Source organism: Bos taurus, chromosome 1 (genome assembly GCF_002263795.3).
Source record: "Bos taurus isolate L1 Dominette 01449 registration number 42190680 breed Hereford chromosome 1, ARS-UCD2.0, whole genome shotgun sequence".
In the NCBI taxonomy this organism is placed as follows: Eukaryota; Metazoa; Chordata; class Mammalia; order Artiodactyla; family Bovidae; genus Bos; species Bos taurus.
In genome coordinates this window covers 152,888,035-152,915,481 of record NC_037328.1, presented here as the reverse complement: position 1 = coordinate 152,915,481, position 27,447 = coordinate 152,888,035, and the positions used below count along the sequence as shown (strand labels likewise).

Genomic DNA, 27,447 nt, shown 5'->3' with positions numbered 1-27,447 from the left:
TCTACCTTAAAACGTTGAATGATGGGTAGTAAGACTCTAGGCAATGCAAACATTTGAAATCTCCTCTGAAGGAAAAGGGAAATGAATGTGTGAAATACACCGAATCGCAGTAGGCTTATTCGTGCTGAGAATTTGTTTTTTTTGCCATTTGTTTTTCTGAACAGAAGGTATTGAGCAGATTTAAAGGGAAGGTAGTTGGATGCATTGGGAAACTGTTTCAGAAGTGAAATCCCCTTTTGAAAAACGGTGGGGAAAAACTTAAGATGTATTTTTCAGTATTGTCTCTTAGCAAATATCGTACCTTAAAATTTGAATCTTTAAGTAGTGTCATGTCATTCGTGACTTTTCTGTGGAGGCCGATGGTTGAACTTGTGTATGTATCATTTGATATCAGGAAGGTTTTAGTTGGTGTTAAGGTCATCAGGACTTGATACTTTGAAAAACTCTAGCGTTTAATCAAGTTTATACATTGTATTTCAAATCGTTAGTTGGTATTAAGGTCATCAGGACTTGATACTTTGAAAAACTCTAGCATTTAACCAAGTTTATACATTGTATTTCAAATCGTTGAACCGCATTGTCCAATATGATAGCCAGTAGCCACATGTGGCAACTTAAATTTAGATTAACTTTAATTTTAAGTAAAATAAATCCAGTTCTTCATTCCTGCTAACCACATTTCAAGTGTCCCATACTCTGTGCGGCTCTTGACTGTGGTATTGCACAGCACGAATGTGGAGCATCTATATCAAAAAGTTCTATGGGGCAGCACTATTAAAGAATAACAGGTAGAGCATAAACCAATTCCTGCTAATTACTGTACAGTTAATTCATGTTATGCTTTTAATGGTGTGAAACTCTGATCTGGATACTCCACTAATCTTTACTGATCCAATGGCGCCTTGTTTCCATAACTTATAGTTGAGGTAACAGTTTTTGTTTTAGTCCTATACTTTTGAAGAAAGTTATTTGGATCATTGTGTGCATTAGAAATTTGGTGAACTTTTAGTAAAGACAGCATCTCATTTTACAGAAACAGGGTTGTATTTTCACATAAAACCCAGTTGCACCTTTGTATTTGTGTATTTAGGAATTGCAGTTATGAAGCAACTGTGATGCTACTCCAGTTTTAGATAATGTCCATGGTAAGGATGATAAAGATTTTTCATTTGAATAGACACTGATGCTGGGAAAGATTGAAGGCGGGAGGAGAAGGGGACGACAGAGGATGAGATGGTTGGATGGCATCACCGACTCAATGGACATGAGTTTGAGTAAGCTCCGGGAGTTGGGGATGGACGAGGAGGCCTGGCGTGCTGCAGTCCATGGGGTTCAAAGAGTCGGACACGACTGAGTGACTGAACTGAACTAAGGATGATATGTAAAATGTCACCTGTAAACTTGAAGATATTTGGGCAAGTTAATGAAGTGGCATGGCTCAGATGGGGGAAAGAGCATTAGGGTTTACCTCTAAACTACTAGTAGTTGGCTCATTTGGTCTGTCTTTTGGAAGACTGCTAAAAGTGAGTTTGTTTTTGCCTGGTTTAAAGGGAATAGCCACTTTTAGAAGTCATCTTGTATGTTGATATTTTATTAGCTATTGAAAGTAATGGTAAAAATGAAATGGAATGCAAATGTATTTTAAAAAAATAATTTTATTTATTTTTGGCTGTGCTGGGTGTCTGATTGTCTCACAGGCTTTAAGTGAGCGGGTGCGTGTTTAATCCTGTCCAATTCTTTGCAACCCCCATGACTGTAGCCCACCAGGTTCCTCTGTCCATGGAATTTTTCAGGCAGGAATACCTGAGTGAGTTGCCATTTCCTTCTCTGGAGGATCTTTCCCACCCAGGAGTCGAACCTCATCTCTTGAGTCCCCCACAATGGCTTGCAAATTCTTGACCACTGAGCCCTGATAGAGAGTGCACAGGCTTTTCATTGCAGTGGTTTCTCTTGCTGTGGAGCACAGACTCTAGGGCCCGCAGGCTTCAGTAACTGCAGCTCCCAAACTCTAGAGTGCAGGCTCAATAATTGTGGCCCACGGGCCTAATTGATCCTAGGCATTTTGGATCTTCCCGGATCAGAGATTGAACCCCTGTCTCCTGCTTTGGCAGGTGAATTCTTTACAACTGAGCCCCCAGGGAAGCCTGCAAATACCATTTTAACCCTTTCCATCTATGAACAGGCCATTCAGCTATATGAATTATTTTACTTGGAGGAAAGGAGGAGATCCATTTAAGTACATAGAATTGTAAAGCTGGAAGGTGCTTGGCAGCATTTTACTCAGTCCTCATTTTCACTTGAGCTTTTCTCTGTTATTTCCGTATTTATTTTGCTTTTTTCCATTGTTAATACAGTCTGTTACATAGGTAACAGAAACTAAACATAGGTAGGGGTTGTTTTTCTTTGTGCACATAAATGTCAGGGGGGTTATAGTTGGTTTAAACATAGAATCAGTGAGTAAACACAGTAGTTTGCTTTCCTATCCAATCAGTGAATGAGACAGCTCTCCCTCATTTGTGCCAGCCCCAATATGGGGGTAAGAAGTTATTACTGTACTATTTTTTATTAGTAGGTGAAAATAACTGTAAATGAAATAAAAGGAATGTCTGCTGTTTGTAGGAGTGGAAACATGAATTTTTCCCTCAATTTTTTTCCCATTTTGATGTGTTTATACAGCATGAATCTGTAACAGTTACAGGGTTTTATTCAACAGGTGTCACTGTCAAGGTTTTTTCTCCTTGCATGGTTGCATTTAAATTTTATTTATTTTCCAACTTTTCAGTTCAGTTCAGTTGCTCAGTCGTGTCCACCTCTTTGCAACCCGATGAACCGCAGCACTCGAAGCCTCCCTATCCATCACCAGCTGACGGAATCAAACCAAACCCACGTCCATTGAGTCGGTGATGCCATCCAGCCATCTCATCCTCTGTCATCCCCTTCTCCTCCTGCCTTCAATCCCTCCCAGCATCAGGGTCTTTTGAAATGAACTGGCTCTTTGCATCAGGTGGCCGAAGTATCGAAGCTTCAGCATCAGTCCTTCCAATGAACACCTAGGACTGATCTCCTTTAGGATGGACTGGTTGGATCTCCTTGCAGTCCAAGGGACTCTCAAGAGTCTTCTCCAACACCACAGTTCAAAAGCATCACTTCTTCAGTGCTCAGCTTTCTTTATAGTCCAACTCTCACATCCAAACATGACCACTGGAAAAACCATAGCTTTGACTGGATGGACCTTTGTTGCAAAGTAATGTCTCTGCTTTTGAATATGCTGTCTAGACTGGTCATAGCTTTTCTTCCAAGGAGCAAGCATCTTTTAGTTTCATGGCTGCAGTCATCACTGCAGTGATTTGGGAGCCCAAGAAAATAAAGTCTCTCATTGTTTCCCCATCTATTTGCCATGAAGTGATGGGACTGGATGCCATCATCTTTGTTTTCTGAATATTGAGTTTTAAGCCAGGTTTTTCACTCTCCTTTCACTTTCATCAAGAGGGTCTTTAGTTCCTCTTCGCTTTCTGCCATAAGGGTGGTGTCTTCTCCATATCTGAGGTTATTGGTATTTCTCCCAGCAATCTCAATTGCAGCTTGTGCTTCATCCAGCCCAGCATATCTCATGATGTACTCTGCATATAAGTTAAATAAGCAGAGTGACAATATACAGCCTTGACAGGCTCGTTTTCCACATTGGAACCATTCCGTTGTTCCATGTCCAATTCTAACTGTTGCTTCCTGACCTGCATACAGGTCTCAAGAGGCAGGTCAAGTGGTGTGGTATTCCCATCTCTTTAAGACTTTTCCACAGTTTGTTGTGATTCACACAGTCAAAGGCTTTGGCATAGTCAATAAAGCAGAAATAGAAGTTTTTCTGGAACTCTCTTGCTTTTTCGATGATCCAGAGGATGTTGGCAATTTGATCTCTGGTTCCTCTGCCTTTTCTAAAACCAGCTTGAACATGTGGAAGTTCACAGTTCATGTATTGTTCACGGTTCACGTATTGCTGAAGTCTGGCTTGGAGAATTTTGAGCATTACTTTACTAGTGTGTGAGATGAGTGCAATTGTGCGGTAGTTTGAGCATTCTTTGGCATTGCCTTTCTTTGGGATTGGAATGAAAACTGACCTTCTCCAGTCCTGTGGCCACTGCTGAGTTTTCCAAATTTGCTGACTTATTGAGTGCAGCACTTTCACAGCATCATCTTTTAGAATTTGAAATAGCTCAACTGGAATTGCATCACTTCCACTAGCTTTGTTCGTAATGATGCTTCCTAAGGCCCACTTGACTTCACATTCCAGGAGGTCTGGCTCTAGGTGAGTGTGAGTGGTCACACCATCGTGATTATCTGAGTTGTGAAAATCTTTTTTGTACATTTTCCAGCTTTATTGAGATATTATTCATACATAACATATGTGAGTTTGAACTGTACAACACTGCTCTGATACATGAATGTGTTGTGAAATGGGTTACGACTGTAAGTTAGTCAACACTTCCATGTTGTTGTTCAGTTACTAAGTTGTGTCTCACTCTTTGCAACCCCATGGACTGCAGTATGACAGGCTCCTTTGTCCTTCGCTATCTTCCGGAGCTTGCTCAGATTTACATCCACTAAGTCAGTGATGCTGTCTAACCATCTCATCCTCTGCCACCCAGTTCTCCTTTTGCCTTCAATCTTTCCCAGCATCAGGGTCTTTTCCAGTGAGTTAGCTCTTTGCATCTGCTGGCCAGAGTACCGAAGCTTTAGCTTTATCATTAATCCTTTCAGTGAATATTCAGGGTTGATTACCTTTAGGACTGAGTGGTTGGATCTCCTTGCAGTCCAAGGGACTCTCAAGAGTCTTTCAGCACCAGAATTAGAAAGCATTAATTCTTCAACACTCAGCTTTATAGTCCAACTCTCACATCCATACATGACTACTGGAAAAACCATACCTTTGACTATCTGGACCTTTGTTTGCAAAGTGATGTCTCTGCCTTTTAATACGCTAAGTTTGTCATAGCTTTCCTCCCAAGGAGCAAGCATCTTTTAATTTCATGGCTACAGTCACATCTGTCCCTTCATGTAATTATCATTTCGTTTGTAAATTATATTTAAGATCTATGTCTTGTAACAACTTTCAGTATTTAAGATCTGTCTTATAGCAACTTTCAATTATGTATATACAATAGAGCATTGTAAATTATACTTACTGCGCTGTTCACTAGACCTCCAGAACTTTCTCATCTTATAGCTGGACATTTGTACCCTTAGACCAATTACAGGGTTATATTTTATCAGCAGTGGTTCATAGTATACATTAATAAGAAAGGTAGATGGTCTTTGTTTGGATAAGGGATAAAAACTCACAAACAGGGAGCTGAATGGCAGCTGATACTTGGCTTCAGTATCTAGGAGACAATTGGGAATGATGGAGATTCATGGCAGATAACAGGTATGTTAGCTGCTAATCAGCTCCAGTCCATTGTTGCTGGGCAGGTGTGCCTAGTATTTTGAGAACTCCAGTTTTTTTGTAGGAAGCCAGAAATACAGATTCTTATGAAAAATTTCTATTTATAAATGTTGGCAAGTTGGTAGTTATCATTGAGGAAATCTTAAAGCTGTGGTTTTAAAAGGGGGTTAGTAGGGAATGCAGAATTCCAAAGAATAGCAAGGAGACATAAGAATGCCTTCTCTGTGATCAGTGCAAAGAAATAGAGGAAAACAATAGAATGGGAAAGACTAGAGATCTCTTCAAGAAAATTAGAGATACCAAGGGAACATTTCATACAAAGATGAGCACAATAAAGGACAGAAAAGGTATGGACCTGAAAGAAGCAGACGATATTAAGAAAAGGTGGCAAGAATATGCAGAAGAACTAAAAAAAGAAGGACAAAAAAGATCTTGTCCCAGATAACCACAATGGTATGATCACTCACCTAGAGCCAGACATCCTGGAATTCGAAGTCAAGTGGGCCTTAGGAAGCATCACTACTAACAAAGTTAGTGGAAGTGATGGAATTCCAACTGAGCTATTTCAAGTCCTAAAAGATGATGCTGTGAAAGTGCTGCACTCAATAAGTCAGCAAAGTTGGAAAACTCAGCAGTGGCTACAGGACTGGGGTCAGTTTTCATTCCAGTCCCAAAGAAGGGCGATGCCAAAGAATGCTCAAATTACCGTACAATTGCACTCATCTCACATGCTAGTAAAGTAATGCTCAAAATTTTCCAAGCCAGGCTTCAACAGTACGTGAACCGTGAACTTCCAGATGTTCAAGCTGGTTTTAGAAAAGGCAGAGGAACCAGAGATCAACATCCATTGGATCATCGAAAAAGCAAGAGAGTTCCAGAAAAACTTCTATTTTTGCTTTATTGACTATGCCAAAGCCTTTGACTGTGTGAATCACAACAAACTGTGGAAAAGTCTTAAAGAGATGGGAATACCACACCACTTGACCTGCCTCTTGAGACCTGTATGCAGGTCAGGAAGCAACAGTTAGAACTGGACATGGAACAACGGAATGGTTCCAATGTGGAAAACGAGCCTGTCAAGGCTGTATATTGTCACTCTGCTTATTTAACTTATATGCAGAGTACATCATGAGATATGCTGGGCTGGATGAAGCACAAGCTGCAATTGAGATTGCTGGGAGAAATATCAATAACCTCAGATATGGAGAAGACACCACCCTTATGGCAGAAAGCGAAGAGGAACTAAAGACCCTCTTGATGAAAGTGAAAGGAGAGTGAAAAAATTGGCTTAAAACTCAATATTCAGAAAACAAAGATGATGGCATCCAGTCCCATCACTTCATGGCAAATAGATGGGGAAACAATGAGAGACTTTATTTTCTTGGGCTCCCAAATCGCTGCAGTGATGACTGCAGCCATGAAACTAAAAGATGCTTGCTCCTTGGAAGAAAAGCTATGACCAGTCTAGACAGCATATTCAAAAGCAGAGACATTACTTTGCAACAAAGGTCCATCCAGTCAAAGCTATGGTTTTTCCAGTGGTCATGTTTGGATGTGAGAGTTGGACTATAAAGAAAGCTGAGCACTGAAGAAGTGATGCTTTTGAACTGTGGTGTTGGAGAAGACTCTTGAGAGTCCCTTGGACTGCAAGGAGATCCAACCAGTCCATCCTAAAGGAGATCAGTCCTAGGTGTTCATTGGAAGGACTGATGCTGAAGCTTCGATACTTCGGCCACCTGATGCAAAGAGCCAGTTCATTTCAAAAGACCCTGATGCTGGGAGGGATTGAAGGCAGGAGGAGAAGGGGATGACAGAGGATGAGATGGCTGGATGGCATCACCGACTGATGGACGTGCGTTTCAGCAAGCTCCGGGAGTTGGTGAAGCACAAGAAAGCCTGGTGTGCTGCAGTCCATGGGGTTGCAAAGAGTCGGACACAACTGAGTGATGAAGTGAACTGAGAGGACCAGTTTATAACCTCTAGTGTAGATCAGCTTGAAGAAGCAAACTATTACACAATAAGATTCCTATTAAGAAACAATTTTCTTTCAGATAAAATAGCCAAAGTGGTTATAAACACTAAAAAATTGAGATATAATTTGCATACCATGAAATTCACCCTTTCAAAGTGTTCAGTAGTTTTATTATATTCACAGAATTGTACAGCCATTACCTAATTCTAGAACATTTCATCACTCCAAAAATCCATTAGCAGTCACGCTTTGTTTTCCCTTCCTCCTAACCCCTAGCAGTCACTAATCTACTTTCTGTTTCTATAAATCTGTCTGTATTTCATATAAATGGAATCATACAGCATGTGTCCTTTTATGTCTGACTTCTGTCACTTTACATAATATTTTTATGGTTCATCCATGTAGTAGCATGAATCAGTTGGTCATAAACTTTTATATCATGTTTAAGAATTTAAAGTATATACTTTTATGCTGTTTTACTGCCTCTGTGCATATTTATAATCTGGATGTTTTTTGTTTCCATTTTCTGAGTTTGTTTCATATTGAGTTAAATTTTGTTTGCAGTAATACTAAAGGATAATAGCTTTCACTTTGGGATTTGTGTGTGTGTAGGAGCCATCTTTGTCAGCCTCCTTGGTTAATGTTCATTAGATAAGAATTCTTGATATATTATTTAAGTCATATGCAGAGTTCATCATGGGAAATGCCGGGCTGGAAGATGCACAAGCTGGAATCAAGACTGCCAGGAAACATATCAATAACTTCAGATAAGCAGAAGACACCACACTTATGGCAGAAAGTGAAGAACTAAAGAGCCTCTTGATGAAGGTGAAAGAGAAGAGTGAAAAAGTTGGGTTAAAGCTCAACATTCAGAAAACTAAGATCATGGCATCCAGCCCTGTCACTTCATGGCAAATAGATGAGGAAACAGTGGAAACAGTGGCTGACTTTATTTTTGCGGCTCCAAAATCAGTGCAGATGGTGATTGCAGCCATGAAATTAAAAGACGCTTAGTCGTTGGAAGGAAAGTTATGACCAACCTAGATAGCATATTCAAAAGCAGAGACATTACTTTGCCAACAAAGGTCCATCTAGTCAAGGCTATGGTTTTCCCAGTAGTCAGGTATGGATGACTGAGCTGAGCGCCGAAGAATTGATGCTTTTGAACTGTGGTGTTGGAGAACACTCTTGAGAGTCTTGGACTGCAAGGAGATCCAACCAGTCCATTCTAAAGGAGATCGGTTCTGGGTGTTCATTGGAAGGACTGATGTTGAAGCTGAAACTCTAGTACTTTGGCCACCTGATGCGAAGAGCTGACTCATTTGAAAAGACCCTGATGCTGGGAAAGATTGAAGGCAGGAGGAGAAGGGGACGACAGAGGATGAGATGATTGGATGGCATCACCGACTCAATGGACATGAGTTTGGGTAAACTCCGCGAATTGGTGATGGACAGGGAGGCCTGGTGTGCTGTGGTTCATGGGGTCGCAAAGAGTCAGACACGACTGAAATGAACTTGATATATTGAAAGGTTGTTTTTTTGTTTTTTTTTTTTTTTTGAGCAGAGTTGACATATCAATGAGTACATGTTGGATGGATTTAAATCACTATTTTGGATAGTTAGTAACTTCTTACTTGTTAAGTATTTCACTTACCTTATCAAGGGTAGAACATTATTTGACTTTACAGTAGGAAAAAAAAAAAGATTCTGAAAAATCTTCTAATTGGGGACGCAGGATGTGTGATATGCTCAAAAGACACTTATGCTCAGATGTTCAAGTATTCCATATCAAGTGTTTCCTTACTTTGTGTTGGATATTGTGGGGGACACAAAGGTGCAGTAGCTACTGTCTCTGCACTGAAGAGTCTTATTGGCTTGAAATTGAGTGAAAGCATTAGTCACTCATTTGTGTCCAACCCTTTGTGACCGCATGGACTATACATGGAATTCTTCAGGCAAGAATACTGGAGTGGTTGCCATTTCCTTTTCCAGGGGATCGTCCTGACCCAGGGATTGAACCCGCGTCTCCTTCATTGCAGGCTTTTTTTTTTTTTTACCGTCTGAGCCACCAGGTGAAGACACACATAAATAAATGCACAGTGTTTGAGATGCTTCATGTGAAAAGCTTTATAGAAGTTGAAGAAAAACTTGGGGCATATTCTTTGAAAATGTAACTAACATATAGTTTAAAAATAAGTGTTTTAAGTCGTATGTTTCTTAATTTTTTTTTAATACCTTGTATGATACAGTGTAGAACATGCAATGCTTTGTAAGAGTTGCAGATAACATGATTCCAAATTCAGAAAGGATCAGATGATCTGATTTTAGGAAGAGGGAAACCCTCATGGCTAGGGAGGTGTTTGAGGTTCACAGAAAGACTTTGTCGAAAGCAGACATTGGTGCAGGAAAGCAACAAGGGGAATCCCTGAAGGCAAGCCAGAAATAGAGGATGGTGTGTGGCTCAGCCAGTAAAGAATCTGCCTGCAGTATGAGAGACCTGGGTTCGATCCCTGGATCGGGAATCCCCTGGAGAAGGGCATGGCAACTCACTCCAGTATTCTTATCTGGAGAATCTCATGGACAGAGGAGTCTGGTAAGCTACAGTCCATGGGTTTGCAAAGAGTCAGACATGACCAAGCACACACACACACACACAGTGAGGAGGTAGACCTGATTGGTGGTTGTAGTTGGAAAGGACTGGAGATAGATTGGTTGAATTAACAGTGACTACGGTATGAAGTACTTAAGAGTACAAGGTTAAGAAGTTTGGACTGATTGGCAGGTGATGGAAGTCTGATGTAGGCTCTGTGAAGGGCTTCAGAGGGAATGTGTATATGTATACTTTTTTCAAGACAGTTCATAGTTTCATTAGATCCTTTGAGAGGTACATGAAACCATAAAGTTAATAACTGCTAAATTACAGGTTTTAGAAGAGTAGATTATAAAAGACAAATAGGGACACCCAAGATTCGTTAGGTGGCTACTGCTGTAATTCAGAACATATGTAAAACCTTTTCATTTAGTGTAAACTGAATGTATTAATTACTAAGCTGAAGTTCGAATAGAAATGAGTACATCTTTAAAGGATCCTTGTATATGTAATAATGACTTATTTATTTATAGAATTGTGTCCTATAGTCATAAAGCATTTGGTAATTTTTTGTGTGCATAGTCCCACTGTGCTGTGCTTTAGTTGCTCAGCCGTGTCCGACTCTTTGCAACCCGAGAGAGCCCACCAGGTTCCTCAGTCCATGGGGATTCTCCAGGCAAGAAGACTGGAGTGGGTTGCCATGCCCTCCTCCAGGGGAATCTCCCAACCCAGGGATTGAACCCAAGTCTCACGCATTGCACTGTCAGAGCCACCAGGGAAGCCCAGTAGTCCCACCAGGGTCAATTATACATGAATGCAAGTGAACACTGTGGTAGTGGGCGGGGGGAGGCAGGGGGTGGGGGGGAGCAGATAATCCAAGGAGTTAGGTTTGGGGTGTATTAGGTTTCTCAGCATTTTATTTCCTTTTTGTTTTTCTAGCCTAATGTAAAATTCAGTGAATGCACTCTCCCTGGGCTAGAATAAGATGCACCTGAAAATGTTCTATGCCCGAAGGGTTAAGCCTTTTTGTTTTGGATAATGTCTCCTATGGACAAGTCATATCAAACTAATCATTGAGTAATACTTCTAATTTAAAGTAAAAGCTAATGAAATCTTCAGTTACTTAAACCAATCTTTTTTAAGTGTCACAGTATATGGTACACAGTGATTACAGTTCTCAAGTACTTTAGGTTTGATTCCCACTCATATCCATAACCCCAGTTCTTAGTTATACTATTAATTGATTCATTCATCCAATTTCTTTGTGTGATGCTGATTTTAAGAAAAATTGCCAGGATTCTTTGTATATGCTGATTGGTATACAAAGCAAAGTCTAGATGGAGTTACTGCTCCCGCAACTAAAGTTCACTTTTACCTAGTAAATTTAAGTTCAAATTCTTAATTGGTGATGGTTTCATAATTTGTTTGTTATAAAGTTAAAGGTATGTCTTTTCTACTGTTAAGGATTTAAGGCCACGGGTAATATTAAAACATGCAGCACAGGACAGTTAAAATATTTTGAAAGGGAAATCAGGAAGCAGTTGTTTCTAACACAAAGGCTTGTTCTAAAAGCCTAGAATGAAAGTTACTACTGTTGAGCACGATATTTTTTATATCCTGTTACCTAAAAAGTACTCAAGTCTTCATAAACTTTGTCATATAAATTAATCTGGAGAGGCAGCCTTTTCTCTTGCTTCAATTTCTGGATTAACAGTTTGATAGCTTTTTCTTTTTTAAAAAAATATGTGTTTATTGTGGTAGCATTGGTTTATCACATTTTGTAAGTTTCATATGTATAACATTGTATTTCTACCTCTGTATATACTACAGTATGTTTACCACTTCTGTCTTCTATCCCCACCCCTTCCCCTCTGCTAACCACTACTTTGTTCTCTATGTTTGTTTCTGTTTGGTTTATTCATTTATTTTGGTTTTTATTTGTTTTTTATATTCCATCCATGAGTGAAGGCGTACAGTATTTGTCTTTCTCTGTCTGACTGACTTTGCATAATACCCTCCAGGTTCACCCATGTTTTCACAAGGGCAGAATTTCACTTTTTTTTTAATGGATAAGTCAGTCAGTCAGTTCAGTCACTCAGTCGTGGCTGACTCTTTGTGACCTCATGGACTGCAGCATACCAGGCTTCTGTCACCAACATCCGAAGCTTGCTCAAACTCATGTCCCCTGTCCTCTGTGATCCCCTTCTCCTCCTGCCTTCAGTCTTTCCCAGCATCAGGGTTTTTTCCATTGAGTCAGTTCTTCTCATCAGGTGGCCAAAGTATTGGAGTTTCAGCTTCAGCATCAGTCCTTCATGAATATTCAAGATTGATTTCCTTTAGGATGGACTGGTTGGATCTCCTTGCAGTCCAAGGGACTCTCAAGAGTCTTCTCCAACACGACAGTTACAAAGCATCAATTCTTCGGTGCTCAGCTTTCTTTATGGTTCAACTCTCACATCCATACATTACTACTGGAAAAAACATAGTTTTGATTAGACAGACCTTTGTTAGCAAAGTAGTGTTTCTGCTTTTTAATATGCTGTCTATGTTGGTCATAGCTTTTCTTCCAAGGAGTAAGCGTCTTTTAATTTCATGGCTGCAATCACCATTTGCGGTGATTTTGGAGACCCCCAAAAATAAAGTCTGTCACTGTTTCCATTGTTTCCCCATCTATTTCCCATGAAGTGATGGGACTGGATGCCATGATCTTAGTTTTCTGAATATTGAGTTTCAAGTCAACTTTTTCACTCTCCTCTTTCACTTTCATCAAGAGGCTCTTTAGTGCCTCTTTGCTTTTTGTCATAAGGGTGGTGTCATTTGCATATCTGAGGTTATTGATATTTCTCCCGGCAATCTTGATTCCAACTTGTGCTTCATCCAGCCCAGCATTTTGCATGAGATACTCTGCATATAAGTTAAATAATAATGTATAAGTAGTATCCATTGTATACCTCATCTTTATCCTTTCACCTATTGATGGACATTTACATTGCTTCCATATCTTGGCTATTGTGAATAATGCTGTTATGAACATAGGTGTGCATGTATCTTTTCTAATTAGTGTTTTGTATTGTTTGGATAAATACCCAGAAAGGGGATAGCTGGATTATATGGTAGTTCTGTTTTTAATTTTTTGAGGAATTTCCATATTGTTTTCCATGCTGGCTGCACCAATGTACATTACCACCAACAGTGTATGAGGGTTCCCTTTCTCCATGTTATTGCCAACACTTGTTTTTTCTTGGTTTCTTGACAATAGCCATTCTTACAGGTGTGAGGTGATACCTTATTTTAAAATTTTTTCTAAAATTTAAAAATCACTGGTAGTTAGTGATGTTGAACATCTTTCATGTGCTTGTTTGGCCATCTGCATGTTTTTTGGAAAAATGTCTATTCAGTTTCTCTGCCCATTTTTTAATGAGGTGGTTTTTTGTTGTTGAGTTACAGCTTTTCCTTTTTGAAACACCTTTACTGATAAAATTCACAGACCAATTTAAATTATACACTTAAATGGTTTTTTGTATATTCACAGAGTTGTGTGTCTCCACAATTTTAGAACATTATATCTTGCCTAAAAGATACCTCTAACCCCTAAACCTGTTATTCCTCCAAGCTCCTGTCATCCCCAACCCTCGACAACTACTAATCTACTTTTTGCCTCTAAAATTTGCCTTAGCATGTTTTCTGAGCTCATTCATATTGTGAAAGTGAAGTTGCTCAGCCACGTCTGATTCTTTGTGACCCCATGGACTGTAGCCCACCAGGCTCCTCCGTCCATGGGATTTTCCAGGCAAGAGTACTGGAGTGGGGTGCCATTTCCTTCTCCAGGGGATCTTCCTGACCCAGGGTATCCTGCATTGCAGGCAGAAGCTTTACTGTCTGAGCCACCAGGGAAGGCATTCATGTTGTAGCTTGTATCAATATTTTTATTGCTGAGTAATAAAATAATGATTTCATTGTATTGTATGCCACATTTTATTCACTCAACAGTTGATGGACATTTGAGTTATTTTCACTTTTTGGCTAAGTATGAATAATGCTACTGTGAACATTTGTGTGAACATTAGTTTTTATTTCTCTTGGATGTGTACTTAGGAGTGTAACTAGCTAGGTCATATTGTTACTCTGTATTTAGCCTTTTAAGAAACTTCCAGTCCATTTTCCAGAGTAGCTGTGTCACTTTGTATTCCCACCAGCAGTGTATGAGGGTTCTGGTTTCCCCACATCCTCAGAAACACTTACTGTCTGTCATCCTGTGTGTGTGAAATGGCATCATTTTTGGTTTTGATTTGCATTTCCCTGATGGTTAATGATGCTGAGCATCTTTTCATCAGATCTTTTGTCCCTTTTTTAATTGGGCTATTTGTCTTTTTACTATTGAGTTGTAAGTGTTCTTTATACATTTTAGATACAAGTCCGTTAACAGAAATATGATTTGCAAAAAGTTTCTCCTATTCTGTAGGTCATCTTTCTATCCCTTGGTAATATTCTTTGAGGCATAAAAGCTTTTAATTATGAAGTCCAATTTATCATTGACTCCTAGGGTTTTGACTCAAGGGCCTGGGCGAATAGGGCATGAAGAAGAGGAGCTGGTTTGAGGGTAGATGAATTCAGTTCCGGATGTACTGCTTTCCTAGTGGGACATTTAATGTAGAAGTGTCGTTAAATAGGTAGTTAAATGTGAGGCTGGGCTCAGAGAAAAGCGTTTTCTGTGGTAGTGAAGTGAATGAGAAGAGTCCCTGGCCGAGAAGAGTGTGAGGGGGGGTATGGAAGGCGTGGAGGCAGGGAAGCCGGAGAAGCGTCCCCAGAGCAGGGCAGAGGGCCACGGGAAGGCCGCTCCAGGAGGGGAGAGAGAAGGTCCTGGTGGCTCCTCAGGCCCAGAGACTCAGTTCTCTCCTTGTCTTTTAGTGCTTTTTATCCACACATTATTTAAAACTTTTCCATGGAAGATTCTGTTTGCCTCAAGTTCTTCTTCCTAAGTCAGCCATTCCTAACGCGGAAACAAACTAGAATCGCTCAGCTGTCTGAAGTACAGGCTTTGGGGATCCCGTTAGATCTGAGTGAGGATCTACAGGTGCGGTGCCCCCGCCCCTGTACTTTAAAACCTCTTAGGTGAAGACTGGCTTGCTTTTTACCAGTATTGTTTCTTTTCCTCTTGGATCCCAGCTAACTTATAATGACCAGCCCCTCTTGCACTTGAGGATGGCCATATGATTGAGAACTGGCTGTAGAAAACTAAGCTACTAAAAAATATGTAATTGAGTGTTTCTTAAACTCTGGCAAACACAAACCTCCTTTGAACAGCCCTCTGTTTTCTTCAGTGCTGGCTGGGTGTTGGCTGCCAGAGCAGCTTTGGAAAGGAGGGGTCCAAGAGAGCTGGATATTTGTCATCTGGGTCATCTCCAGCTTTTTCACGCCTCCAGCTGATCATTAACGTGTCTTTTGGGGTTTCATACATGCTAAGTCCTAAGTCGCTTCAGTCACATCTGACTCTTTGCAACCCTGTGGACTGTAGCCCACCAGGCTTCTCTGTCCATGGGATTCTCCAGGCAAGAATACTGGAGTGGGCTGCCATTTCCTCTCCCAGGGGCTCTTTCCCCTCCCACGGATCGAACCCATGTCTCTTACGTCTCCTGCATCGGCAGGTGGGTTCTTTACCTATTAGAGGGAAGCTAATAGAACTATTTCCCAACTTAGAAACTAGTTAAGAGTTCTAATTGAAATACTGTATAGGTTTACTATGGAAATGCTCTGGAAGATTGTGTATATGGGTAATCCACTTATTGAACAGTGCCACCTGGTAAACCCTAAAGACATGAAATAAAAATTAACTATTATGTTAGGCCATCTGGATCAGATGGTAAAGAATCCATCTGCAATGTGGGAGACCTGGGTTCAATCCTTGGGTTGGGAAGATCCCCTGGAGGAGGGCATGGCAACCCTCTCCAGTACTCTTGCCTGGAGAATCCCCATGGATAGAGGCGCCTGGTGGGCTGCAGTCCATGGGGTTCCAGAGAGTTGGACGCAACTGAACGACTAAGCACATGTGTTATGCCACAGTTTGGGGATTTATTTATTAAAACACACGCTGTAACTTTAATTGATATAACTCCTTAGATTATTATCCAAATTATAATTTAGAAGCAGTTGCTCTTGGTTTGTATTATTTGTATTTTTAAATTCATGTGTTTGGTAGGCTGGGCTTGCCTGGTGGCTCAGTGGTAAAGAATCTGCCTGCCAGTGCAGGAGATGTGGGTTCTGTCCTTGAGTCAGGAAGATTACCTGGAGAAGGAAATGGCAGCCCATTCCAGTATTCTTGCCTGGGAAATTCCATGGACAGAGGAGCCTGGCAGGCTGCAGTCCGTGGGGTCGCAAAAGAATCAGATATGACTTAGTGACTAAAATAACAAACAGCAACAATAATTTGATAGGTTAGTCTTCAGTTGTTGACTTCCAGACCATATATATATATATATATGTGTGTGCTGTTTTCCTTGTAACTATTTTTGTGGAAGTCATTATAATTAACATCCTGGTTATATTATTAGATAACAAACATTTGTATGCCTACTACCTGCTGGTCCTTGAAAATGAAGATATATCTATGTATAAAACAGGGGCTCTGCTTTCTAGTATGGGAAAATCAGGAATTAGATAAGAACAGTTATGCTACTTGTGCTTTGAGAGCATCAAAGAGGCAAATGGCTAATTGAACCCATTCTTGGAGTTAGGGGTCCTTAAAGTGTATTTTAATGAGATTTTATTAACCCATGTTCCTCTTGTAGTATGTTTTCTCTCATTCTTGGTGGACAAGAGCCATACATAGCCTGAGTAAAATATCCTTTTCAGTTCAGTCACTCAGTCGTGTCCGACTCTTTGCGACCCCATGAACCGCAGCATGCCAGGCCTCCCTGTCCGTCACCAACTCCCAGAGTCCACCCAAACCCATGTCCATTGAGTTGGTGATGCCATCCAACCATCTCATCCTTTGTTGTCCCCTTCTCCTCCTGTGCTCAATCTTCCCAGCATCAGGGTTTTTTCAAATGAGTCAGCTCTTTGCATCAGGTGGCCAAAGTATTTGGGTTTCAGCCTCAACATCAGTCCTTCCAATGAACACTCAGGACTGATCTCCTTTAGGATGGACTGGTTGGATCTCCTTGCAGTCCAAGGGACTCTCAAGAGTCTTCTCCAACACCACAGTTCAAAAGTATCAATTCTTGGGTGCTCGGCTTTCTTTATAGTCCAACTCTCAATCCATACATGACCACTGGAAAAACCATAGCCTTGACTAGACGGACCCTTGTTGGCCAAGTAATGTCTCTGCTTTTCAATATGCTGTCTAGGTTGGTCATAACTTTCCTTCCAAAGAGTAAGCATCTTTTAATTTCATGGCTGCAATCACCATCTGCAGTGATTTTGGAGCCCAGATAAAGTCAGCCACTGTTTCCACTATTTGCCATGAAGTGATGGGACCAGATGCCGTGATCTTCGTTTTCTGAATGTTGAGCTTTAAGCCAACTTTTTCACTCTCCTCTTTTACTTTCATTGAGAAGCTCTTTAGTTCTTCTTCACTTTCTGCCATAAGGGTGGTGTCATCTGCATATCTGAAATTATTGATATTTCTCCTGGCAATCTTGATTCCAGCTTGTGCTTCCTCCAGCCCAGCGTTTCTCATGATGTATTCTGCATAGAAGTTAAATAAGCAGGATGACAATATACAGCCTTGACGTGCCCCTTTTCCTATTTGGAACCAGTCTATTGTTCCATGTCCAGTTCTAACTGTTGCTTCCTGACCTGCATACATGTTTCTCAAAGAGGCAGGTCAGGTGGTCTTTTATCTTTTTAATATCCTTTAATATTAGAGGAGCAAAAACTACAAGTATATTTTTGGCGATTTGGTGTTATATGGGGCTATTTCATTTGAATATGTTTTTCGTTGCCACCAAAAAAGGATCAAATATTTAATTTAGGAGAACTGCAAATCTTAGTGTTGATGCAGATTAAATCATGAAACTTTTCCTGCAGTTAACGAAAAGTTTTTGTTGTTGTTGTTTGTTTTTTAAGAAATAGCTTTTGATTGCATTTCCTTTTCTTTTCCATTTGAGGAAACTCTCGGATTAAAAAGGATGAAAGTCAGAAAGGACCTACTTAGCTATCTTTAGTATTATGTTTTTATTAGTGTAAATTAATTAGGGTAAAATCAGATAATTCAAACAGCTTTTAAAGATTTTACATATGTGTTTGGTATGTATGTATGTAGATGGTAAACAAGAGCTTCTCTATTGGATAGTTCTCTGAGTGGGGGGCAGTTTCCCCTACTTTTGGAAGCTTGTGTGCTAGGCAGTGTGTAGTTCTAGAGTGTCAGACTGGGTCATGCCAGGAGTGAGAACTTTGAACAGCGAGGGAAGGGACAGTCACGTTCTGGAGAAATGGAGTTAGCTGGACTTCAGAGTTAGCAACAGCTGGCTTTTGAGGGACATAAGAGCAAACTGCTGCATGAAGGGTGGGCAGTGGAGTTGAAGCCAGCAGAACAAATTGGAATTGCAAGTGTAGAATTACTCGTGTAGAGCCAGTAAGTAGCCTAATCCAAGGTATGGGCAGGTAAGTTAAAAACCAGCATGTCTGTTGGTTAAATGATTCGAACAGAGATGCCTGGAATCCAGAGACCTCAGTCGAGGAGACTGGGGGACTGCAGCCTGCAGACATTCTCAGCTGATACTGTAGTGGGTCAGAGAGGGAACCTAATAGAAGTATTTCCCAACTCAGAAACTGGTTAAGAGTTCTAAATGAAACACTATATAGATGTACTATAGAAATGCTCTGGAAATTTGTGTATAGGGTTAAAGCACTTATTTAACAGTGAGTGACCTTGGTAATTTAAAGAAACTTATTTTAAATAGTCCCTTAATGAAACAAATTATCTTTCACTTTATCTTTTATCATAAAGCTGGATTTCTGTATATCATCCTCACTTAAATTTAGATGTACTGACTGGATCGCTTAACTGTTAGAGATGATCAGTAATATCTGGATTCTTTTGTATGTCCTGGTGCATTACTGGTTTAGAACCTCCTGTGTTTTGGCTTTTGAATTATTGCTTTTGAGATGCTGCTTAATTAACTTCGGTCTATTTTCTTTGCTTACTAGCAGTGTTCCACCGACTGAGAGTCCAGGTTCTATTTATAAAGTCAGAAGAACTCCCTACCCTTCACCTAGTTTCCTCAGCACCTAGAAGCCACACTTTTGAGCTTGGGATTCCTTTTCTCTGACCTTAATGTCTTTCATCATGGGTTATCCTCTTTCTTCACCCACACCTGTGCTTTGCTGTGTTAGAACCGACTTCACCTTGTTGGCTAGGTTCACTTTGGCCACAAACAGACCTCTTGAGAAACTTGACCTGCTGACTCGAGCAGTACTGGCTAGGGTAGTGTTTTCTGAATCACGGGACAGCTTTTCCTATGGCCTCTTTAGGGGTCTCCCAGCTCTTCCGTTGCACCCTTTTGTATTAGTCATACCTACTCAGCTTTCATTTCTGTTTTTCCACCTCAGTCTCCTTTTTTGAGTCCATTGGCACCTCTGGGGCCTCAGCTCTTAACTTATATCTCAGTCTCATCCCTTTCATCTTGGTCTGCTACCTCCTGCAATCTGTCTGTCAGGCTGTGCCCCCTTCTCAGCAGGCCTTGTCTCTCAGTGGGCACTGTATGTGCAGTTCCTCCCCTGGGTGCCATTATGTCAGTCTTAAGTTCTCACCTGCCACTTTTTCTATTCCTGTCTGTAGCCCCAATTTTACCCTCTCAGGTTATAGCATCATTCTTTTCCGTGGCTTTCTCAGGCAAGAGGAGTAAATGACTTAAATGTTAAGTAAATAATAATAGATGTCATTCATGGATATGGAAAACAAGTATGATAGTCTTAATTGAGGAGAAGGCAATGGCAACCCACTCCAGTACTCTTGCCTGGCAAATCCCATGGTTGGAGGAGCCTGGTAGGCTCCATGGGATCGCTAGGAGTTGGACATGATTGAAGCGACTTAGCTGCAGCAGCAGCAGTCTTAATTGAATGTCTGGAATGCTGGAACATATACTTTTAATTCTAGCTCATTAATTTATCTGCTTTGTGACTTTGGGCAAGTTATTTCACTTAAGTTTGTGTTTCCTCACCTAGAAATGGAAAGTAGTTGCGTCTTGCTCCCAGAATTGTTGAATTAAATGAGAGTGTGTAAAACCCCTGGCACATAGTTGGCACTTGATAAATGGCAACTGCTACTGTATTAAAAGACTTGGGTTTGGAACTTAGCTCTGCCACTTTCTGACTGTATGATCTTGGGCCAACAAACTAAATCTGAGCTGAAGTTTGTTTTTAATATCTTTTTGAGATATGATTCAGAAAATCTACCTATTAAATAATTTATAATTCAGTGTGTTTTGTTTGTTTTTTAGTAAATTCACAGGGTTTTGCACCTATCAGCCACAGTCTAATTTTGGAACATTTTTATCACCTCGGAAAGAAACTTTGTGCCAATGAGCAGTTACTTCTGTTTCTCCTAACCTCCTCTCCTTTCTCTTAGCCTTTGCCTTGTGTGTGCGTGCTCAGTCATGTCTGAGTCTTTGTGACCCCCGTGGACTTATTAGCCCTCCAGGCTCCTCTGTCCATGGAATTTTTCAGGCAAGAATACTGTAGTGGATTGCTATTTCCTTCTCTAGGGGATCTTTCTGACCCAGGGATCAAACTCCCATCTCTTGAGTCTCCTACATTGACAGGTAGTACTTTAGCCCTGAGCCATGTGGGAAGCCCTCTCAGCCTCAGGCAACCACTATAATTTGCAAGTATGTGGCTTCCTTGGTGACTCAGTGGTAAAGAATCTGCTTGCCAATACAGGAGATGTGGGTTCAACCCCTGGACTGGATCAGGAAGATCCCCTGGAGAAGGAAATGGCAACCCATTCCAGTATCCTTGCCTGGGAAATCCCATGGACAGAGGAGCCTGGCAGGCTACAGTCTATGGGGGTCGCAAAAGAGTTGGACATGACCTGGTGACTAAACAAAAACAAGGTATATCTTGGAGATATTGCAGGTTTGACTCCAGACCACTGCAGGAAAGCTAGTACTTCAATAAAACAAGTCACACAATTGGTTGGTTTCCCAGTGCGTGTATAAGTTATGTTTATACTGTGCTATAGAGTATTAAGTGTGCAACACCATTATGCCTGAAAAAACAATGTACATATCTTAATTTAAAAATACTTTATTGCTAAAAAATGTGAACCATCATTTTACAGTGCAGGGTTGCTGCAAACCTTCAATTTGTGTGGATGTGTGTTTTAATTTCTCTTGGGAATATTCATATAAGTCAGGTTGCTGAATTGCATGATTGTTGTTTGGTTGCTAAGTGGTGTCTGCCTTTTTACAAGCCCATGGACTGCAGTACACCAGTCTCCCCTGTCCTTGATTATCTCCCTGAGTTTGCTCAGATTCATGTCTGCTGAGTCGGTGATGCCATCCAACCGTCTCATCCTCTGCCTCCCTCTTCTCCTTTTGCCTTCAGTCTTTCCCAGCATCAGGATCTTTTCCAATGAGTCGACTCCAAAATATTGGAGCTTCAGCTTTATTATCAGTCCTTCCAATCAATTCAGGGTTGATTTCCTTTAGGATTGGCTGGTTTTATTTCCTTGCTATCCAAGGGACTCTCAAGAGTCTACTCCAGCATCACAATTTGAAAGCGTCAATTCTTCAGCGCTCAGCCTTCTTTATAGTCCAGTTCTCACATCCATACATGACTACTAGAAAATCCATAGCTATGACTATCAGAGCTTTGTCGGCAAAGTGACATCTCTGCTTTTATGATAATGTTATGTTTAATGTTTTAAGAACAGCCAGACACATATAATCCCTTTTGTGTGTTGCTGGGTTTGGCTTGCTTATGTTTTGTTTCTCTCTCTCTTGTGATATCTTTTTCTTTGGTGTAAGGGTGATGCTGGCCTCATAGAATGAACTGTGAAGTGTTCTGTGCTCTCTTCTAGAAGAGTTTGTGAAGGATTAAACGTTTGGTAGAATTCACCAGTGAAGTTGTATGGGCCAGACCTTCTCTTTGTGGAAGTCTTTTAAGTTACTAATTCTGTTTCTTCATTTAGGTCTGATTAGACTTTCTGTTTCCTCTTGAGTCAGTTCTGTTGGTTTGTGTCTTTCAGGGAATTTTTTTCATTTTATCTGTAATGTCTAATTTGTTGGCTTAACATTGTAAAAACATTCCCTCATAATCCTTTTAATTTCTCTTAAGTCAGTGATATACACCTTTCATTCCTGGTGTGGTAATTCGTCTTTATTGTTTTTTTCTTGGTCAGTTTAGCTAAAGATTTGTTAAATTATTTTTCTTTTCAGAGAACGAACTTTTGATTTTATTAATTTTTTTTTCTATTTTTTTCTCTTTTCCATGATACTGATTTTCCCTCTTACATTTGTAATTTCTTTTCTTCTGCTTGCTCTGGGTTTAGTTGGTTTCCATCTTAAGCAATCGGGAAAAAGCATACTTTTTTCCTTTTCTCATATTGGTGTGTACAGCTGTAAAGTTCCCTTTAAATTCTTCTGTGTTTACTATCCTATATGTTTTGATTTTGTTTCCAGTTCAAAATGCATTCTAACTAAATTCCCTCATGATTTTGTGTTTGACCCAAATGTTGTTTAGAAGTGTCTTGTTTAGTATCCAAACATTTGTGGATTTCTCCAATTTTTGTTTATTTTCTAATTTAATTGCATTGTGATTGGGGAATATTATTTGTATTCTTTGTCTTATTTCAGTTCTTTTAAATTTGAAACTTGTTTTATTGTCTGATCTTCCCTGGTGGCTTAGATAGTAAAGAATCTGCCTGCAATGCAGGAGACCTGGGTTCCATCCCTGGGACTGAAAGATCCCCTGGGGAAGAAAATGGCAACTCACTCTAGTATTCTTGCCTGGGAAGTTCCCATGGACAGAGAAGCCTGGCGGGCTACAGTCCATGGGGTTGCAGAGTCAGACACAACTGAGTAACTAACACTTTTACTTTATTGTCTGTCGTACAGTCTGTCCTGGAGATTATTCCACGAATGCTTCAGAAGAATGTGAATTCTGTTGCTGGGTGGAGTCTTGAATATGTGTCACCTAGATCACATTAGTTAGCAGTATTGTTCGGGTTATTCTTACTGATTTCCTGTTTACTTGTTCTATATGTAAGAGGGTAGGGTATTGAAGCTGTTGCTGTTACTAATTGCCTGTTTTCCCCTTCATTTCTCTCATTTTCTTGCCTCCCCTATTTTGGGCCTGCTTCTTAGGTGCATATGCTTATATTCATTAATATCTTCTATTGAATTGGTACTTTTAATATTATAAAATGTCTTTTTATCTCAACTTTTTTTTATGTAGTCATATTTTGTCAGATATTAATAGAGCTGCTTCAGTTCTCTGATAGTTATTGTTTGCATGGTACATCTTTTCCCATCCTTCCAACCTGTTTGTAAGTTTCTCTTGTAGATGGCATATAGGTGGGTATTGCTTTTTTAAATCTAGTCTAGCCATCTGCCTTTTTAATGGAGTGTTTTATAATTCTTTCCTATTTAATGCTATTTTTGAAATGGTTGAATTTCATCTCTCATTTACTTTTCATTTTCTATATATGTCATGTCATTTTTTTCCCTCTGTTTTTCTTTTATTACCTTTTGTATTTTCTTTTTACCATTTAAAATGTTTGATTTTTAAGAACTATATTTTTCTTAGTGTTTAGGGATTACAGTGTGCATCTGAGTTTATCACAGCCTACTTCAGATTTAATACTAATAATACTCCATTATAGCTCCATTTCCTCCTGTGTTCTTTGTGCTGTCATTATCATGGTATGTAGGGGCCAATTCCTGGATTATCTCGTGTTCTAAACTGTGGGATTTGAAACTGGGGAGCAGCCATTGGAAGATTTTATAGAGTTCTTGCATCACATTAGAGTTTTGAGGAAAGAACAAGCTTGTTCTGAATGCTTGTTTTAGAGATGGCAGGGACAAACCTCAGGCTCTTAAGAGGAAGATGAATCTGCCTTTTTCTCTGCAGTTCCTTCTTTGTTTCTTTGAGCAATTAAAAGCTATTAAATGTAGCTCCTTCCTTGCAGGCATGGAATACTTAGAAATTCGTGAGTTACACACTTGTGGAATAGGATCCTTGGGAGCTGTCTGTGAAGTTTGTGAAACATCCATTTGAGAATCACTCTTAAAAGATGAACAGGTTGCTGCTGTTTGTGTGTATGGAATGGAGTGTGTATTGAAACATTAGATAAACATTTTCTGGCATCTGACCTTTTTTTCTGATTCCTAAATGCTGAGTGTATTTAAGTGGTACCTTTAAGTAGTTTTGATATGACAGAGAAGTGTTTAATCTTTTTCTTATTTGATACTCACAACTTTTAGTTATTTATTTTTGATGTGTAGTTGATTTACAATGTGTTACTTTCTGGTATATAGCAAAGTGATACATATTTGCGCATGTATGTATACACACACACATATATATTCTTTTTCATATTTTTTCCATTATAGTTTATTATAGGATACTGAGTGTAGTTGCCTGTGCTATGCAGTAGGACCTTATTGTTTATTTTATGTACAATAATGTGTATATGTTAATCCCAAACTCCTAATATATCCTTCCGCCATCTTCTTTCTCCTTTGGTAGCGATAGATTTGTTTTCTTTTTAGAAAAATTTATTTTATTGAAGTAGACTTGATTTACAATGTTATGTTAATTTCTGCTTTATAGCAAATTGATTAAGTTATGCCTAAATATACTTCCTTTTTCATATTCTTTTCCATTGTGTTTTATTACAGGATATTGTTCCCTGTTGTTTATCCATTATATGTGTGTGTGTGTGTATATATATATACATATATATATATATATATATATATATATATATAAAATAGCTGGCATCCATAAGTTTGTTTTCTGTGTCTCTGAATCTGTTTCTGTTTCAGTGTTGGTGCTTAGTCACTAAGTTGTGTCTGACTCTTTGCGACCCCATGGACTGTATCCCCCCAGACTCCTCTGTCCATGGGATTTCCCAGGCAAGAGTACTGGAGTGGGTTGCCATTTCTTTCTCCAGGGGATCTTCCCAACTCAGGCATTGAACCCGTATTTCCTGCTTGGCAAGCAGATTCTTTACTACCAAGCCTCTTGGGAAGCCCTTCTGTTTCATACGTAAGTTCATTTGTGTCATATTTTAGATTCTACATGTACACGTAAGTAATATCATATGGTGCTTGTTTTTCTGACTTACTTTGCTGAGTATGGTAATATCTGGATCCATCCAGGTTGCTATAGATGGCACTATTTCATTCATTTTTGTGGCTGAGCACATTTCACATCTTGATCTGTCTGTCTGCTGATTAGCATTTGCGCTGCCTCTGTGTCGCGGCTGTTGTCAGTAGTGCTGCTGTGAGCCTAGGGGTGCGTGTGTCTCTTGAATTGTAGTTTTCTCCAGACACACGCCCAGGAGAGGGATTGCTGGGTCATACGGCAGCACCAGTTGTACTAGTTTTTTAAGGACCTCCCATAGTGCTCTCCATAGAGGCTGTACAAATTTACGTTTCCATCAACAGTGTAGGAGGGCTCCCTTTTCTCCACACTCCTGTTTTTTAACCATAGAAAGGATATGCAAGAGTTTTTTTTATTGTTTTTTTGTTTTGGCAGGTGGGGAGGGGTGTGTGTGATTTGTTTTGTTTTGCTTCTTAGGAAAAATTGAAGAGCAGAAAACTTACTTATTTCAGGTTTTTGGTACCAGTTTTTCACAGAAGTATAAAATGAAAGAGAAAAAAGTCCTCTTCCTCAGTCTTGCCAGATTTGTTGTGAACAATCCTTGACTGTCAGCTTGTCAGCGGATGTTTTTTCCTTTGAATAACTTCTGCAGGAGACAGCCTTGTTCCTGGACTATTCTCTCTCATAGCCTACAGTTGCCTTCAGAAGTGCAGGAACGCCCCCAACCCCCAATTTATAAAATCGTTAAACTTTACCATTTTCAAGGGTTTAATGTAGTGTTTTCATTGAACTCATGGAAGTTAGAATTGAAACTGTGAGAGAATGTAACTGTTAGTCTTGAGCTTATAATTTCCCAGAGAGTAAAGGCCACAGTTTTTCTCAGTACCAAACTCTTAACAAATTCATTCAGTACTTTGATACTATCTACTGAATATTATTGGTGAGAATGCAGAAAATGGTCCTATTAAACTTTTATGTCTCTATAGTTCTATCTGAAATAATACTCTTTATCTGACTATATTTATGGTCTATCTCTTTCTACTGCAATGTGAATTCTAAGAGGGCCAGCATCTTGTCTGTTACTACTGCTGTATCCCCATCACCTGCAATAATATTTTGCATAGAATGGACATTCAGATATTTGCTAGATGAGTAAAGGTGTATCTGAGACAGGACCCGTGTGTGTGTGTGTGTATGTGTATGTTTTTTTTTTTTTTAGAAAAGGTTATTTTGATATGCACTCCCAAGGTTGAGAAACACTGACCTGTCTTTTCCTTATACAGTAATGTGCTTATGGTACAGAAGATACACACGCACATGTGTGTGGAATCAGAATGGACAGTTGCTTTCCACCATCAAATAATTAAATTTAGGAGTGGTGAGAAGAAAGAGCTACAATAGAATTTATTGCCCCCATCCTCTTTTTTAAACAACAATAACAACAAAAGGTGAGGTCAGGCTTCCTAGATGACTTTTCTCCAAAATAGTGATTCTCAGTGGTGGGGGATAGGAATTCTCCAATGACATTTTTGTTTGTTTGTTGCCACTTTATTTTTTTAACTGAAAGATAATTGCTTTACAGAGTTTTGTGGTTTTCTGTGAAACATCAACAAGAATCAGCCACAGGTACACCTGTGTCCCCTCCCTTTTGAACCTCCCTCCCATCCCACCCTTCTAGCTGGTCACAGAGCCCCTATTTGAGTTCCCTGAGTCATAGAGCAAATTCCAGTTGGCTGTCTATTTACATACAGTAATGGAAGCTTCCCTGTTACTCTCTCCAGACATCTCACCCTCTCCTCCCCTCCCACTGTGTCCATAGGTTTGTTCTCTATGTCTGCTTCTCCACTGCTGCCCAGAAAATAAATCCATCAGTGCCATCTTTCTAGAGTCCATATATGTATGTGTCAGTAAAGGATATTTATCTTTCTCTTTCTGACTTACTTCATTCTGTATAATAGGTTCTAGGTTCATCCACCTCATTAGAACTGACTCAAACACATTCCTTTTTATGGTTGAGTAATATTCCATTATATATATGTGCCACAGCTTCTTTATCCATTCACCTGTCGATGCACATCTAGGTTGCTTCCATGTTCTAGCTGTTGTAAATAGTGCTGCAATAAACATTGAGGTATGTGTGTCTTTTTTCAATTCTGGTTTCCTCAGGGTATATGCTTA

The 27,447-nt window shown here is 39.8% G+C and overlaps 1 protein-coding gene across 2 annotated transcripts in view; it reads left to right on the top strand.

The window, feature by feature from the left end:
- Window positions 1-27,447, top strand: part of ANKRD28 (ankyrin repeat domain 28) — a 218,062-nt gene that overhangs the window by 1,014 nt on the left and 189,601 nt on the right. The gene's annotated exons all lie outside the window — the stretch shown is intronic.